The sequence below is a fragment of the Crotalus tigris genome, unplaced genomic scaffold (assembly GCF_016545835.1).
Source record: "Crotalus tigris isolate CLP2741 ecotype Arizona unplaced genomic scaffold, ASM1654583v1 scf7180000017628.32516253702:7417878, whole genome shotgun sequence".
In the NCBI taxonomy this organism is placed as follows: domain Eukaryota; kingdom Metazoa; phylum Chordata; class Lepidosauria; order Squamata; family Viperidae; genus Crotalus; species Crotalus tigris.
In genome coordinates, this window is record NW_024096523.1 from 2,116,039 (window position 1) to 2,134,115 (window position 18,077).

General features: G+C 39.1%; 1 long non-coding RNA gene across 2 annotated transcripts; it reads left to right on the forward strand.

Annotated features, from left to right (window-relative positions):
- Nucleotides 1-523: 523 nt before the first annotated feature.
- LOC120304068 lies at nucleotides 524-17,699 on the forward strand. Of its 2 annotated transcripts, none has more exons than XR_005555602.1 (3): nucleotides 524-661; nucleotides 14,173-14,272; nucleotides 16,839-17,699. It is a non-coding gene; the product is annotated as an uncharacterized LOC120304068 (long non-coding RNA). The 2 variants fall into 2 exon arrangements; XR_005555601.1 differs by having other exon boundaries at nucleotides 17,143-17,699.
- Nucleotides 17,700-18,077: the final 378 nt, after the last annotated feature.

Here is an 18,077-nt window from a genome sequence, read left to right on the forward strand (position 1 = left end):
GAGGCGGAGCCTCTTGGAAGGGGTGGAGCCGCGCCCACGAGCGAGCCGACCATGAGGACTGTTTTTTTTTTAAACGGATTCAATCAGGAAAGTGGGCGGAGCTAAGAGTGGTGATGACTCACGCCGAGAGAAAGAGGAGGAGCCTCGGGAACGCGTGGGGACGGAGAGAGGTTGGTGGGAAAACGCTAGCTTTCGTAGAGGTTTGGCGAGCTCGCCTTCCTCTTTCTCTTGAAAGACAAATATTCTGGCCAATCAACAAGAAGAGGCAGGCTGAGCGAAAGGGGGAGGTTTCCTTCTTTTGCAAGCCATGTTTGTATACCTGCCGGGAAGAAAGAGGGACCTGTGGGTTGGTGGTTGCTTTTCTTTTTTTTTACCCGCGTAATGATTGGATTGGAAGCATGGGTGGCGGGTCTGTCCTGCCTTTATCCGAAAGGGGTAACCTGTCAAGGGATTACAGTTTTATAAGGCATTCCTGGTTTCATTGACTGCAGAAATCAGTTTCTCTGATTAAATGGAGTTTACTCCGAAGTGAGCGGACGGGAGATTGTATTTGATGGGGCACAATGGCTTTTTCAGTAACCTCTAGTCTTCCCGGTGGACAGTTGAATAGGGGATTTGCCAGGTGGCTCTCTTCTGGAAGGGATTGTCACTTTCCCCAGCGGTAAGTGCTAAGATGGTTTAGTCTATAGTAATTCTGGACATATTAATTTATTTTATTGTTTGTTTTTTATCCAGTATTTAAATCCCGGATATTCCATTAATCAAGACCAGAGTTTGATGTATTTGTTAGTCCGAGGCTTTAAAAACAGAATTAAAATATTTTTCTCTAATAGCAAGATAAGAAATTGAATGATTGATTGATGGATATAGGATTAGAATTGCACCTAAAGTGAAGCGGATGGATGCTTCAATCAAACATAAGATTGGAAAAATAGGGGTAGAGGAGGGGATCAGAGCTCAGACAGTATCTTATCTTGCTTATTTATCAGGCCTGTAGCACATTCTCTATCCCCAACAACACTGTAAATGAAAAAGACTGTCTTAACCAAAGCCTTTAAGAAACATTAGGCAATTGGTGAGCTAAAAACGCTTAAAAAAGAATCATTGAGCAATTGTTTTATGCTGTGTTCTAACTACTGTTGTGCTGCTGCCAGAACTTGCTTTCCAACTAGTGATCAAATAAAAGTCATGATTTCTTCATGACTTTTATTTCTTCATGTTTCTATTGTTATTGTAATTGACAAAAATATGGGAATCTTGGATAATTGGATTCAAATACTGCCTTAAGCCAGTGGGACTTTTTAATTTTTTGTCAGAAGATAATAATAACAACAACAACTTTATTGTCACTTTGAATGTACACCAATTGGCATACATCAAAATGAAATTTCATTGCATACAGCTCTCAAAGGGTCACCACCTCCGACATACTCCTTGTTGGTGGCCAGTTCAAGTTTCAGATCGTCCATTTTAGTCTTGTGAAAATTGTGAAAATTCAGCCAATTGTCATTTATTGAAAAAAAAGTGGGACTTAGCCTGCTGTATAAACTTGGTAGCTTTTACAGCTGCTCTTTTATTAGACCTTAATTATGCTTTTTCCTGTGTCATGTTCCATAGTGGTGCATTATATTTTATAGTTAGTAGTAAGCCCTCCGAGTCATTGAGTGAGTTGGGAGGCTATATAAAATTGTTTAATAATAGTTATTTTCTAGAAAACATGAGATGAAAAATGCATTTAAACAGAGAATTGTCTTCTGATAATTGATTACTGAACACACCATGGAACAAGACAGCACTTTCGCCCACACACAATTTCCATCTATCCCAGCTAAGAGTCTACATTGGGTCTGGATCTCTCCATAAGAAGATAGTAAGAATGGATTTATGGCTCTTTGTGAGACTGATCTCCAGGATTCTTGAAAAACCAGTTGGATGACTTTGAGCTAGTCACTCTGTCTCAGCCCAGTTCACTTCACAGGGTTGTTGTTATGGGAAAAATACTGGAGGAGGAGGAGTGATATATTCATTACCCTGAGTTGTATATGAAAAAGGATTTTTAAAAAACCTCTTGAATCAAAACAATTGCCTCAATTAACTTTGGGAACTTTCAGTTATTTCAAATAACTGATTGTGGTTTGACTCCCTGAATTCCCTAAAAAAAGTGTGGTCTTTAGCAATTCAGTTTATGATAATAGGTAAGATATATTTTTATATAGGTAATAGGTGGGAATAGACACCTAATTTCTGGCTTTATTTTAAGAAGTTCCTTTTTTTATTAAGTTGTGCCTCAAATTGGCTATTATGATGTACATGGTTGGACTACATGGTTTTTTTTATCACGTACATCAAGGATTATTGCTAACACTATAAAGTTTAGACATAATAGCTCATTTATGTTTAGAAACTGTTCTGCATCAGTGGAAGAAATCAGAGCAATTTTTCAACAGGTGAAATTGACCTGATCTAAATTGGATATAATCAGTGTCAGTTTCCTTTTTTCATATCAATACTCAAGCCTGCTGAAGACAATAACTTTCTGAAAAACATAAATACAGTAATAGTTATATTTTATTGCAATATCCTTGGTTACGACAGATGCATTCTCTTTCAACTGGCCTTATGAATTATCCACATAAAGCTCCTATCCTTTGACCTAGGCCCTAGGGAATTGGTTGCTTAATGTGCCAGAGATTCCCATTCCATTCTGGACCATCCCATTGATTGTTGGATTTGACCATTGTCTGAGAGGAAGCATGTTTCCCTTATTTGTTAACTGCTTGATAAAAGAATAGTGAACTCTGGAATACTGTATGTGTGGACTGGGTTCCTAGTATAACTATGGAACTTACTGATGCTTTCTGTGCACATAAAGGTTGACTCATCCTTCCATCCTTCCGGGGTAGGTAAAATGAGGACCCAGATTGTTGGGGGCAATGTAAATATATATATACATTGCTTACTGGTGTACACCGCTTAGAGAGTGCTTGCACTTAAAGCAGTATATAAGTCTCATAAATAAATAAATAAAATAAATAAATAAATTATGAAACCACTGTTCAATGGATTGGTGCATTCAACCAGAATTATTTTAGATCTCCTGATTATAGCACTGAGTGTTAGTATGTTATGTACTATTTCTTTGTTTTCTGTTTTGCAAATTAAAGCACATAGCAGTTAGAAAATTATATTAGCATTACCCTGGAACAACAGTTGCTAGTGTAATATGTAAGCATCTAACCATAGCTAATTAAGCATATTGCATAGATCAGACATGTCAAACACAAGGCCCGCGGGCCGGATGCAGCCCGGGGAGGGCCAAGATTTGGCCCCCCGGGGCTGTCCCAGAAATGGCAAGGGACCGGCCCCCACTGCCCCAGGCCTGGCCCACCGCAACCCAGCCAGGCGCTTTGGAGCACGCCCAGGAAACAGCAAGCGCTCAGGGGCTGGTGGTGTACAGCAGCAGCTCATTTGCTTTAGCATGGCCGGGCGTAACCCTGTCATACCTGGCCATGCCCCACTTTGCTGGGCTTCTGGTGTGGCTCTGCTTTGCCAGACCAGAAAGGGTGAGAAGGAAAAGAAAGCAGGAAGGGTTAGTGTGTGTGTGTGTGTGTGTGTGTGTGTGTGTGTGTGTGTGAGAGAGAGAGAGAGAGAGGAAGAGGAAGAGGAGGAGGAGGAGGAAGCTGAGGTGTTACAAAAAAGGAGAGCTTCCCCCATTCTTCCACCCCTTCTCTTTTTTTTAACTTCCTCCTACTCCCGTTCAGGTGCAGCTGAGGAAAAGGATGAGGAGGAGAAAACAGGAAGCTGTGTGTGTGTGTGTGTGTGAGAGAGAGAGAGAGAGAGAGAGGGGAAGAGGAAGAGGAGGAGGAAGCTGAGGTGTTACAAAAAAGGAGAGAACTTCCTCCTACTCCGTTCAGGCAGCGACGGAGGAGAAAACAGGAAGTGTGTGTGTGTGTGTGTGTGTGTGTGTGTGTGTGAGAGAGAGAGAGAGAGAGAGAGAGAGAGAGAGAGCGCCAGGAGGGGAAGAGGAGGAGGAAGCCGAGGTTTTACAAAAAAGGAGAGCTTCCACCTTTCTCTCCCCTCCTTCTCTTTTTTATTAACCTGTGTGTGTGTGTGTGTGTGTGAGAGAGAGAGAGAGAGAGAGAGAGAGAGAGATTGAGCCAGCAGGGAGTTGCAGAGTAAGTAAACTGACAAAAAGAGGATCTCTCTGTCTCTCATACACATACACGGAAAGGTGGTGTGCAGGCAGGTGAGAGAGCAAACTTGCAGATTAGCTTTGTGGTCTGTTCTTGCCTCCTCCCCTCCCTAAAATCCAGGCAATAATAAAACTCTTTAGATTGAATGGGAAGTTAGGAATTGGTGTGAGTTGAAATTAAAAGGCCGAGTCAACTCAATTATTTTGTCTCTTCATTTGCTCTTTTATAATTTAATCCAGCCTTACCCAAACTAATATATTTTGGGTGTCACGAACCACAGTTCCATCATCCTGTGGCTATGCTGGCTGGAAATGCAATGCCTTATTTTCTCTGCAGTATGTGCCTAGGAGGCAGTAGGTCTGTGGGATTTAGATGTATTTAAACATTTGTTTTTTCTGCCTAATTTATTAAATCAACATCTAATTTGAAATTAAAAGTTTCTGAGAAATCCAGGGTGGTTTACAAGAAAACTCTCAGCTATTGTAAAGCATCACTAGCACTGCTTAAAACAATATTAAAAGTGTGTATTTTAAGAAAGAAAAATAGTAGTAGTAATTTACTTAGTACTGTTTGACCATAAAATGTGTTGTTGTTTTGCATATGCCTGGCTGAACAGTGTGTTTGGAGTTGCCTCTGAACGGGTGAGGGTTGCACTGTTCATATTTTCCTTGGGAGAAAATTCTATAATGGGGGTGCTGTCTCTGAGAAGGCTCTGCTTTGTGGCCACTGTTCTATAAACCAAACCATGGGGACCATCTGGTCTAAATGGACGGTAAACATAGATGATTAGGGGGCTGGAGGCTAAAACATATGACAAATGTTTGTGGGAATTGGGTATGTCTAGCTTAGTGAAAAGGACTAGGGGTGGTGATATGATAGCAGAGTTCCAATATTTGATGGGCTATTTTCCAAAGCATCAGAAGGCAAATAATAGATGGAAACTAATCAAGAAGAAAACCAGCCTAGAACTAAGGGCTTGTGAAAACAACTAACCAGTGAAAAGGCTTGCCTTCAGAAGTTGTGGATGCTCCATCACTAGAGGCTTTTAAGTAGAGATTGGAAATTCCATTATCTGGAATGGTATATGTCCCCTGCTTGAGCAGGAGCTTGGACTAAAGACCTCAAAGGTCTCTTCCAACTCTTATTCTTTGAGAGAAGTGCTGCCAACCTCGCCCCCTCCCCTCATCCCTTCCTGGGCACAGAGAGAAGGAGGGAAGGAAGGAGGGGAGGGAAACAGGAAGAAAGGAAGGGAAGGAAGGAAGGAGATGGGAATGAAAAGGAGGGAGGCAGGGAAGAAGGGGAGGAAGAAAGGAAAGAAGGAAAGAACGAGAAGGAAGGAAGGAAGGGAAGAAAGAAAGGAGAGGAGGAAGGAAGGAAGGAAGGAAGGAAGGAAGGAAGGAAGGAAGGAAGGAAGGAAGGAGATTGGAATAAGAGGGAGGAAGGGAGGGTCTGAGGGAAATCCTGCTTTAGCACTTGGCCACCAGCAACCCTGTTGCCCTTTTGCCTTCCCCTGGTGGTCAACCATCCTATTGCTGAGGATGCTTTGGTTACAAAACCAGGTTTCCTTGCATGGAGAGGGAGTGGGCCTCCCTCTGACCCACGCATTTGTCCTCCTGCACCCACCATGAGTAACCTGGCCAAGGAGAGTGAGCGCAGCAGCAGCAGCAGCAGCATTGAGGAGGAGGTAAGTGCAGCTGGGTATCCCCTCGGGGAAGTGTGGCTAGGCTAGGCAGGGCTGTGGGGTCCTGGTGTCGTGGGAGCTCAAGGGCCGGGCTGGGCTCTTGACCTCCATTGCCCAGGGCTCTGGACAGTCCATGCCACTGTCCAGGGGCCCCATGCACAGCTTGAGGTTCCTCCAGTGGACCATGCCCTGGTGCTTGCCCCCTGTCCCACCCACCCTTCCTCACCCTTGGATGCACCCCAGTCCTGCCCAGGCCCGCACAGGTGCCCCTGACGTGAGTGACATGGAGCTGGCCACACCCACCCAGTAGGCCACGTCCATACCCGCCGTGCCCCACCCAGTAGGCCATGCCCATGGCTGCCACACCCACTCGGCCCCCCAATGGCAACCACGATGCTGATGCGGCCCTCAATGAAATTGAGTTTGACACCCCTGGCATAGATGGAAAAGATAGCTGAGGCCATTTCTTTTAAATCCCTTTGCTGAAATGTAAAGATTCAAAAGATACATTTTATGCTTATTTTTAAAATAAGCCATCTCATCTAGGAAAAAGTTCATTTTGACAGTGGTTTGCTTTCCAAGCTTGTTTCAATATAGTTTCTGAACATTTCATTACCAAACTAGGTAACATTATCAACAGGATTTTCTTGTCCTATTCTCCTTAGCTTACAAGTGTCTTGTGTGCCAGTGTGGTCAGTTGGTTGTGCAATTGGTTGTTTATTAGGAGATATATTAGATCAAATGGTCTGGACTACCAAGACATGACACTTATCAGCTAAGGAGAATAGGACAAAAAAATCCTGCTGAAGATGTTACCTAGTTTGATAACAAAAAGTTCAGAAACTATATTGAAACAAGTTTGGAGAACAAACCACTGCTAAAATCTAAAAACCGAGCTACAAGTATTTCCTATTATTTAAAAGTTCATTTTGTTTAGTTTTTCTCCCCAAGTAGCAAAGATAATCGATACTAGGAAAAAAACAGATTTTTTTTTTAAATCTCTCATAGAAATTCTGCTATTTATGGTATTTTTGAGAGCTTTTATGCCTATAAAATATGTTATTTTTATTAAAAATATATTGCACCTGAATTATTTTGCTGAATTTTGCATGTTGTAATGTCTATGTGTTTTAAACAGTATTTAGCATGCAGTTCTATTTATTCCTGATTCTGGTGTTTTATCACATTTTTAGCTTTTCAGAATATCCAGAGTTGTTATTAATTTATGTAACTCGGACAAACACAACTTAAATCATTAAAGAGGTCATCCTTCTAAATCGTAAAATGGTAGATTCAGTCTGATACTAACTAGATTTTAACAGAACGTTTTAATTCTCACATTCAGCTTGTGCCCCAGGGGTTGATTCAGTTTATATAGAATTGGGGGTAAATATTCTGTATTGATAACCTACCTTAAATGTAACAGGACATCTTTTTTGTTTAATTCAAGGTGTGAGCATGTTTTAAAACACAATTTAAGATTTAATTAATGAAATTCATTCAGCTTCCTAGAGAGAAGGAGAAATGTCTCTCCTGTCTTCCTCCCTGCTTTATTCAGTGCCTGCCACTGATATTGTATGTAACCAACTAGTAGGAGTCAAACAGGTGTCTGAATTGAAAGAGAGAGTGGTCCTGAATAGTTTATATGGCAAAACAAAGATGAGAAAAAACATGAAGATAAGTAAAAAGAAGTCAGTGCCAAAGTGGTCAGGAGCATCAAAGAAAGATAGGTTTTACTCCTACTGAAAGTAATTAAAACTATTCTGTTGGCCTTGTTGCTAGCTAAATGCTACTTCAAAATTCCATCATGAATCTTCATAGTGTCTCTCATATCAAAATGTACTTTTTAAAAACTGCATTTCCGTGTCAATTTCAGTTTATTATTTCACATGCTCACAAGCTCTGAACCAAAATCCATTTGTTGAAGATGATTAGAAAATGGCCGCCATCCAGTGTGCTGTTAAGCACATTAACTCCCATTGTGTTCTTTTTATTTCAATGGAACTTAAGCATCCTTAATTGTACATTGGATTGTTGCCTCTTCCTGGGTCCTGTTCAAAAAATGTAATAAACATTTTACTCTCAGTCAGTGCAGAGTATAAAATGAAGAGCAAATAGAGATCTTGGTTTGCATAATCTTCAGTCAATCCCATTTCTTTAGATAAACATTTCATGATAAATCCTGAGATCAAAATAAATAAAATTATGATGCTATGAACCGAGCTTGAATCATCAACACCAAATATGCTGTTGCGTTTGCTGTAAAAAAAATGATAGTATATTTTTGACTCTAAGAATTATTCAAACCAAATATTGGTTATATATCTCTTAAAAGAAATAAAAGGCTTCTATACCCAATGAATCAGTGTGGTATAGTGATTAAGGTGTTGGACCACAAGTAAGGCCTGAGTTTTGTCTGCTCTTTCATCATCCACATTTTGTAATGCACTCTGCATCAAGGTATTGTATATCTGAATACAAAAGACTGTTATTTACCTACTGCTGGAAATAATGTATTTATGGGGTTCTGATTTTTCCTGAAATTTATTTGTAACCAGTAACCTTCTAAATCAATCTCAGATTCTTTGATGTTTGTCTTAAAAGTTGTCAATCACCTAAAATTGAAGTAAACTACATACTGCATATATTATCTCTTCAATGTGGGCATTTCATGGAACAATTGTGTTCACTGTGATTTTGTTAAATTAAGATTTGTTCTAAGTAAATGTAATTGTATCTTTCTCGGATATGACTAAATAATAATAGCCAGAATGATCCTTGCTAAGAGGATATTTCTATTGAGGTTAATTTTAGATTCTAGCTTTAGTAAACCAATTATTTGTATTTCTATACACTGTATTTAACCTGTACTTTGTAAAATATATCAGATAATTGATCAAAGCAATTAATATTCTTCAAAGCTTCTTATATTTAGGTCAATACTGTGTAAAGTAGAAATGTTCTTTTTGTGGCTGTATTTGGAATTTCAAGCCATCTTGTAATACCTTACAGCAGGCATGTCCAACCCAAGGCCCAGATGCTGCATTCAGCCCTGGACAGCCAGTAATGCAACCCCACAAGATCATAAATGTTTAATATTGTTATCTGGTTTATATATTTTGTGTACTATATATTTTATATGTGGCCCAAGACAATTCCTCTTCACACAAAGAAGCTCAGGCAAACCAAAAGATTGGGCATACATGCCTTATAGTATTGTTTTTTGTGTGTAGTCAATGTTGACTCCTGGCAACTTCAGTTTTATTCACAGTGCAAGTATTACACTGAAATATACTATTTGCGTCATGGCAATCTGTGTAAAGGTGGCTAGCGGTTCCTTCTCTGTGCAGTAATTTGGCTATCATTAAAATAAGTACTTGGGATCTTTTCCCATCTCCAAACAAATGACTTTGTGCTACATTTCAATTTAATATCAGTTGACTTCATGGTAGAGATAAAGACATGAATGACCTGACTAGCAATTCCCAAAGAGATGATATTTTCCTTTGCATCAATAGCAGACATCTGGTTTCTCATTGTTATTTTGTACCCTCTATAGTAAAACTATATCTCTTAGACCAGCGGTCCCCAACCTTTGCGGCTTGGAGGCCCCTGGAGGGGAGAGGTGAATTGGGCCACACGAGAGGTAGGCTGACATGCATTTGCCCCTGCACATTTCAACTTACACAAGTTGAGCTGTGCACATGCGAGCAGGCCCACCACTTGCAAGACCCATTTCCAAATATGCCATGGCCGGTACTAGGCCGCAGCCCAGGAATTTGGGACCCCTGTCTTACACCATATAGTCCTTTGTGAACTGTTCCTCTGGTTGGTCAGATGTGAAAAAAGTCAGCTACAGTGTTCTTCCATCACTTCACCATTTTATGTAATAAGTGAGGCTGTGTGAGTTTTACTGATATATCTAAAAGTTTAATAAATAAGCTTTTAATAAAGATTTGGCTCAATTTATCATTTCATTCTTGATTGAGATAATATCATGGTCATCTATATACTATTAAAACTCTCAATCTAACTTTCAATTGGCAACTATTATTGAACCAAGGTAATTCAAACTTATAGAATTCTGGGACTTATAAGTCCCATGGAATGAAATTTGGAAAAATTGTGATCACTTTAGTGTTGCTCCACTGGTGTTGCTTCAGCACCACAACTGATCAGCTGCATCGTATAATTCTCATTCCCAACATTCCCTGAAACCTTCCCAATATGCTTGTGGGAAGCTTTCAGGGAGAAAGTCAATGGAAAAGCCAACAGGGAAGATTGCAAGTTGCTGGGGTAAGTCTTTCCACCCATGCCCCTCATCCAAGGTCTCTATATTCACTCCAGTGACCCACACAACCCCTCAATCTCTCCTCCACTCAACAGCAGCTATTCACTTGCCTGATGGCTTGGACTTGCTAATTCCTGCTGGCTTTATGATCCTCATTTAAGTCAATGGGAATGCCAGCAGGAAGTCTAAACATGATGTGGCAAAAGGAAGAGGGGGGGGAAGGAAGGAATAGAGAGGAGAGAAGGGAGAGATAAAGATTTCCAATGCTCCCAGTTTCCCACTGGGATACTCAATGGAGAAGCCAATAGAAAGCAAGAAATCCTATTATCACGTTTTTCCCCTATCGGTGGTCACTCTGTTTTTCTGATTAGTGAAAGAAATAGCTCTGAAGTGATGACCCAATGGGTCCAGTTATCTAAATGACACAGGGACTGATTACTTCAAGGAAGACCTATCTTCCATAGACTCTACCTGGTTGATTCTGTTTGTCAGGATTGGCATGCTCCGGGTTGCTTCAGTTAAACAGTGCAGCCTGTGAAATATACCTGCCCTCTGGAATGAGATTCCCTGCAAGACCCAGATGACTCCTGTTCTTCTGATGTTTCGAAGGACCCCAAAGATCTGGCTTTTCTCCCAGGCCTTTAATGAGCATGATTGAAGCCCTCTTGGATTGTGTGCATCTGTTTCATTTTTGTTCTTGTTATCTTGTTGTATTTTACCTGTTATAGTGTATGTGTGTGTATATATACATAAATACATAAATATATACACTGTTTAATATTTTTTACTTGTAAACCACTTAGAATTGTTGGGAGTCAGGCAGTATATAAAGTTAATAAATATTTTAAATTAAATATATCAGGATTTTTATGAAAAAGTAAAATTAGACACTTGGGATAAATTTTATAATCGTCCTTTCCTGCAAAACTTTTGTTTGCATGATTCTAAGAACCTCACAGGGCCTCTAATCAATAACCAATACCCCTCCCCCTAAGTTCAAACCAAGCAGACTACAAATTCCATAACGTAATGTCTCTTTGGACCTATTGCACTGAAGAAACCTTGCAAAGACATGGGGTAAAGCATCTGCAGAAAACCAGATTAGCATCTCAGTATTAGTGCTGCAAAGTCTGGAGAACCTCATCACAAAGCATGTAGAAGGATGAATAGGTTGCTAGAAGCTACAGAAATAGCTGATAAGACCAAGTTTTCCATGTTCTGTTCTTCATCAAGATCATCCAAGATGACCAAATTAATCTCAGTTCCATATTACCTGAAAATGATTTGAAGCCCTAGTTAAGACCCCACCACTCAGTCCTGCCATGGGTTGAGGCGCACACATAAAAATCAAGCTGGGGGGGTGAAGCTGTCCCACATGCCCCCACTTACCTCAGAACTGCTGCAGCCAGGCCTCCCATGCCCCGACACCTGTCATGCCACCACCCAACTTCTGCAACCGCTCACAGGCTGTGTGGTGCATTGCGCCGGTGCTACTGCTCACACATGCCATGTGATGTCCTGCCGCGATCAGCAGCACCAGCGCAACGTGCCCTGCTGCCTGCGAGTGGCTGCAGAAGTCAGGCAGTGGCGCAACAGGTGTCAGGGCGTGGAATGCCTGGCTGCGGCGGTCCTGAGGTAAGCAGATAAGACATCCTCTGAAAAGAAGACCTAGTGCGTCTTTTGGAAGCAAAAAAATATAAGACCAGGTCTTATTTTGGGGGAAATACAGTAGGTCTACATAATTAGTAGTATCCTTGTGTATCCTAGAAAGTGTAAAGCAAAGTTCATGTAATAAAAGTTTATTAATGATTTTTTTAAACAAGAACAACTTTCTCCCCTAAAATTGTGTTTCTCACTTCCATGGGATAACTCCTCTTTGGGATTGTCTTATGGAACAAGAAAGGCAGAGGAAAACAGCTGATAGTCTTTACGGATTCATATGCCTATCAAGATTTCCAAGTCAAACAGAATCCTAAACAATACCCAGATGACTTCCCCTGATATTGGAGCCAAAATTATTGTGGATCATTGTCCTCAAAAAATTAAGTGTCACCAGTGTATAAAGTTATTTCAAATGAATGTTGGAAATGTAAAGAAGAGACTTTTTATCATTTATGGTGGACATGTGCCAAGGCAAAAAAATATTGAAGTAGGATTCATATATTAATGCAGAAAAATTCTTAAAGTGAACATAAAGATTAAACCAGAAACTTTTCTTTTGGGTCTAATGGAAAGAGAACTGGAAAAAATTTTTGGAACTCTGATTTTATATATGGCGACAATAGCAAAATTGCTCTATGCACAAAAGTGGAAGGATGCCTTGATTCCTACCATGGACAAATGGTTACAAAAGGTGATGGAATTAGCAGAGATGGCCAAATTGACTTGTTAAAAGACTTCTGATAAAAGAAAAGAGCATAAGTACTTTTGTTTCTAGTTGGAAACCGTTTCTGGACTTCGTACTTGAGGTAGAAAAAAATGAAATTATGATTTTGGGTTTTACTGATTAGACTGATTCGACGATATAAAACTGGCTAGTGCATACTACTATAGAAGTGTAAAAAGTTGAGATTTGGTTTTAATGTCTGATTTTACTGCAACAGAGAGACTTGGAAGTCAATGCCTTTTGTTTCGTCTCCTCCCTTTCTTCCACCTTTTTTGTTTTCCCTTTTTCTACTGTTGTCCCCTACTATTTGCTTTTGTATTTTCACATTTTATAAATAAAACTAATAAAAAAATTTAATCATCTCTTATACCGCCCATTCCATTTATATGCTACCCATGGAAGCTATTTTAAGAACAACAATCTTGTGAAATAGGTTGTGCTTAGTGACTGAATCAACAGAATGATTTGTGTGGCTGAACATTGTTTTAAGGCTAGGCCACCTTGTTTCTACTCTTACTCTTCAATGATTACATTAGACTGATTACAGAAGAACATTACCAATCTGAGAATCCAGTAATGACAAAACACCATTGGTTTTAAATTTTCTTCATTGCTGTAGGCTATATATCTTCTTTTTTTACTCTTCTTTCTTTTGTTAACAACATCCAATTTTGTTCTGTAAATTAATCTGTAGTGCCCTGAATCCACTGAAAATTGCCAAATACTGTAATGAATATCTGTAGCACAACACTTATTTTATTCAGCCGGAATTCATATCAGATTAAATCATAGAACTGCAAGCAAAAATGAATTATAAAATATATTATTTTTAAAAAAAAATCTCTTGAGGCTACATTTCCATAAATTGTTACCTGAGAGTAAATCCTAGTAAGGTTTTTTTTTTCAATAGATGCATAATTACAGCATTAATGTTGCTATAGCAATATTATGTAAGCAGTGTCTTGGTTTTTATTAGTCTGATGATATTTTTGCTTCATTTTTTGTTACATAGAAAATAGCATAGTTAGGATAAATTGTCCATCTAACAAACTGGTTTTCCACATTTTTGCTGAAAATATCTTTAAAGAGCCTATTTTGTTTTTACAAACAATCCAAAGCTCATAAGAAACTTATGTGCTACCTAAATCACTATAGAAATCATTTTCAGAATACTTCTTAGTGTATTTCCTTCCTAGAAATGAAATCCTTCCAATTATACATAATTTGGCATCTGTCATTTCTACTACTGCTGATTTTTAAAATGGTCCATAGAGAAAAATTCCTGACTGAAATATTTTAAAACAGGTATAAGAATGGATAAATGCAGTTCAAACAATATATTCACTATTTCTACCTAGAAAGCTATTTCTGGTATAAAATATTAATATAATTTTGAAATGGCAACCAGATTTGGCTAAAACTATCCCTAAATGTAGCATTCTTCTGAGCTTTTTGCTCTTGTGTTTGCTGTATTTTAAGCTTGCTGTTTCTGCAACTAACAATAAGAACATAATTAATTTCTTATGCTACACCGGTTTATAAAGCTGACCAGTAAACCAGTAGCATAATTATGAATAATAAGTGAGAGATTTTCACAATTTCCTAAAACATTTTTTATCAGAATGAATAACCAAATGAGCATGCTCTCCAAAAATGGTTATACAACTCCCCCAAAACAATGAAGGAAGAATGCAATTTATGAAATGCAGCTTTATGAAAAGGTAATGTTATCTTTTATGCTTAATTCTCTGATGACTTGCCAAAATAGATTTTAAAAGAATGTTATGCCACAAAGAATTTTAAGTAGAAGATCCTATCTCAAAGTATTTTCCAGAATGTTTGAACCTGTCAAGTTTGAAATACAGTACTAATAAATTTTCCATATATTATACATTGGTGTCAGAAGCATTGAAGAATTTCCGTGGTGAAAAGATTAACTGGTGACATTGCCATTGCTCAGTGGACACCCAGTTGGGGACTCCTTTCGTATCCCCATTAATGAGCCCACCGAAGTGGTACCTATTTATCTACTCACACTTGCATGCTTTTGAACTGCTAGATGAGCAGGAGCTGAAGCAAATGATGGTAGTTTACCCCATCATAAAGCAGCAATCAGGCTTCAAATGTGGGCTTGCAGATTATCAACCCAGTGTCCTCACCAGGTGAGTCACTGCACTCCTATAAAATTTTCACAATATTACACAAGGTAGATCTATATAATTCTGATGTTATAAATCATTAATACTTATCTGGTAATCATAATAAAAAATCTAACTTGGCTTATGAAATCATATTGAAACGGATAGTTAAATCTTCAATATATATAATGAAGATTTTTAATTATAATAAAAACAAATACAATCTATATTCAGAAAAATAAGGGAAAGTAAAAAAGTAAAAAGTACAAAGTAAGATAAAAAGAAAAAGAAACAAATACAGTGACTTCAAATCTTAACAACAAATATAAACAAGAAAATAAATATATTTTGTTTCCATAATCTCTTTTTTACCCAACCTGTTCACGATTGAAAATCCTTCAGAACTTGCAAACTTTGTATTCACTGAGTGAGCCTTTCTTCTATCAGTTTAAGAAGAAAAATATTTGTTGCCAGTTTTGTAGCATTTTATCTTAAGTAAAAATTGCAAAGGGGAACGATAGTGTGGTTTTAGCTTTTAAATACTAAGAATGTGGATGAAATTGATTTTTAAAAAGATAAAGAAGTCAACTAAAAATACCCTTTCCTGTGGGAAGAGTGATTGCACTTATAAATTGCTGATAAGAAGGCTTTGAAGGTTACCCATTAGAAAACACCAGATGGCCTCCTTAACGAAAATTTACAACTGATGGACTCAAGAATTATTTGAGTTAATTAATTTTATTATAACCAAAATTTTTTGAAAACAATCAAGTTCCTTTGAATAAAATTGAATGTTTTCTGTTTATTTATCTTGAAACCTGTTAAAGTTCCAAAGTCATTTAACTGTTTCATCAAGTATTCTATACCAGTTTTTGGGTCTCGTAGAAATATAACTAAATCATCAGCAAAAGCCCTCAATTTATAAACTTTCTAATTTCTATGTTGTTATTTCCTCATCATGTCTAATATTTCTAGTCAAGATTTCCAATATTAATATAAACAACAAAGGAGATATGGGACATCCTAGTCTCATGCTCTTTTGAATTTCACGTGGTTTATTTAAGTCTCCATTAATAATAGTTGCTTGTTATGAAATTTAAATCACTGTAACCCCTTGAATAAATTTCTGTCTGAAGTTTGTATCTTCCAAGACTTTAAACATAAAGACCCAATTTAAATTGTCAGAGGCTTTCTCCACATCCAGAAATATTAAAGTTGTTTTCTCGTTGTATTGTAAATATTCGATAACATTCAAAACTCTTCTCACATTGCCGTTTTTTGTCTGCCTGCTCCTTCACTTTATTACAGCAAAGTGGGGCACCGGTGACTCAAGTGACTGAACTTGTACGGTTGGAGATAAGAGATCATTGGGAATTAGTACGTTGTATGTCCATACAGTAATATGGGCAGTAATCAATTTATTCTCAAAACAAGCCCATTTCGTCCCATGCAGAAAGTTGCCGACTGCTCAGAAATTGGCTCACATGTTCCTTACACTCATATACCGTATCCATGGGGCTCCCCGGCGAATAATATCTGACCGGGGGGTTCAATTTACGGCACGATTTTGGAAAGGATTCACCACCTTGCTCGGGTCTTCGCAGGGACTTAGCATCGCATACCATCCAGCTACTAATAGAGCGGCTGAACGGGCTAATGCAGCGGTGGAACGGTATTTGAGAAGTTATGTATCATACCAACAAACCAACTGGGCAGATCTGCTGGTGTTCGCAGAGGTTGCGTATAACAACGCAGTACACGGCAGTACAGGGTATGCACCATTTAAAGTGGTATCTGGAAAAGACTTTTTTCCTATCCCTGAGTGCCAGCAATTTGATGCACAATCATGTCTCCCACAAGAATGGACACAAAGGATTTGTGGGGCATGGGCTGCTGTGAAGACAGCGTTGGTAGAATATGGGCGAAAAATGAAGGAGCAGGCGGACAAAAAACGGCAACCCTGTAAGCCGTTCGTTGTAGGATAACTAGTTTATTTGTCCACTAAATATATAAGACTGAGAGTACCATGTAGGAAATTGGGACCTAAATACATTGGACCGTTCAAAATCATTAAAATCATTAATCCAGTTACTGTACAATTACAACTACCCAGGTTGTTAGGGAAAATACATCCGCTGTTTCATTGCAGTTTACTGAAACCAGTATATATGTACCGGACAAGAACCGCACCAGGCCCTGTTAATGATGACGAATATGAGGTACAAGAGATACTTGACTCCTGTATTAAGCAACGTAAATTGTATTATCTGATTAGATGGAAAGGTTACCCTTTAGCAGAGGCTACATGGGTACGGGCTGATAATGTACAAGCTCCTCGCTTAGTTAAAAAATTCCATGTACAAAATCCCGGAAAACCAGGAACCATTAACACAGTGAGGGTCGGGAAGGTGGACGTGTGTGAACCAAAGTAACATGTTTTGTCTTTCCTCCAGGGGGAGCCCTGGTGAAGGGGGGCAGTATGTCGGGCCGTAGCAGAGGCTGCCCTGGTTACCTGCTCTGAATGCACCCCGACTCTCCAGGCGCGCGTCCCGATGGCCCGACATCCAGCTGACTGGCGGGCATGCGCGGAAAGCGCTCTGATGACCAGCTGGCCTTGCCGGCTCTCCACATGCGCAGACGATGACCAGCACCCTACAACACATGCGCAGATGGTTGAAAGGGCTAGAACTGCCCAGTGCTCATGCACGGACGCCGAGATGAAGCCAATGACAGCAAATGAAGCAATACAAGCTGCCGAAGCGTCGGGAAGCCGTCGAAGCGTCGGGAAGCGTCAGGAGGCGGCAGCTGAAGGCTAGCATAATCGGGATGAGTGCCCATATATGGGTATGTAGGGCGGTCCGGAAGAGGGTGGTGGTGCCTGGGTGTTAACGTGGGTGTGGGCTAGGCGGGGTATCTTTGCATTGTATAAAAGAACCATGACTGTAATGGTTGTCAGTGCTGACTTTAAACCACATTTTTGCTGTAATAAAGTGAAGTTCTTTGTTCCTGACGTGGTGGCTCGTGTCTGTTAGTTGTGAAGTCAAGACGAGGCAACATACGGTTCATTTGTAAGTTGTCTCTAAGCTTGTAAGAGACTAAGTAAATATTGTCTTTGTAGATCTTTTTTTGCATGTCTAGTTCCTGTTTTTTATAAACATTGGAATAAAAGTTATAAAAAGACTTTTTAATAAGGTCATTTTTATTACCATGTCACTTTTTGGATTTTCTCTATCACTTTCTTTTCTGTTTCTTTTCTCAAATTGTATGCCAGCCATCTTCCTGATTAATTGCACATTTAAAATGTTTCTGTTTCACATTTCTCAGACTGTTAAGATAGATAATTGTTGGTAGAACAATTTGATGTAAGATTTTAGAAACCATTGGTACC